Raw genomic sequence first — 842 nt, 5'->3', positions numbered from 1 at the left:
CCTACACAATTATCTCAAGGCTCCTTGCATCAACCGTCATCACAGGAGTAGAATATATCGCAACACGGCGCGATGAATCTACGAAGCGATTTTCGTGATTTCACGGCATCTGATTGGACAAAATTGGACAATTTTGAATTCGCAAGGTGACCTGCCTTGCGAATTCCAAAAACAGACATAAAATTAAACAATACAAACTTGAAGATATATTTAATTGAAATTATACAATATCAGAATTATTTATGGAATTCGCAAGGTGGTTCACTTTGCGCTCCATACAAAATTGCCTATTTCACCTTGCTTTTTCTGGTTAATGAAATATATTTTGCTGTAACGTTAACGTTAAATTGAAACTTCGGTCTGCTAAATACGACTCTTTCTCCGCATGAATGCCCTCACATTCAAAGTACTACATCAGAAAAGGTCGTCTAGCATTTCGCATGCCTACCCTAATCATCACGATTTGCAGTTAATCGCGGAGGTATCCTCGGGTAAGTGGCTAAAATGCAACCAATTAGGAAGTGTTTCAGAAAGTACGAATTTCTAGTACTTCGTAGTATATTTTTCCCCATCTGTTTCACTCAATATACAGTCCCCCGCAATAGGGAACCTTTGTTGGCGATATGGTTTTAGAGGTTTTCGATTTACACAAGTATAGAGTTAAAAAGGCATGTTTCATGGGTAGCTCGATTCTGATTGGACAAGATTTAACATATGATATTGGAAAGTGCTCGGATTCAAAAATGGACATCATATTCGGAGGGGGTTGATACCCGGCAACCTCCACATTACATTCCTCAAAGGTTGTTCATACTCTCGATCAACTCATACATCTCTTCGTC

This window comes from Aphanomyces astaci, assembly GCF_000520075.1.
Source record: "Aphanomyces astaci strain APO3 unplaced genomic scaffold supercont1.31, whole genome shotgun sequence".
NCBI classification, from domain to species: domain Eukaryota; phylum Oomycota; class Saprolegniomycetes; order Saprolegniales; family Verrucalvaceae; genus Aphanomyces; species Aphanomyces astaci.
This window is presented reverse-complemented; position numbering follows the sequence as displayed.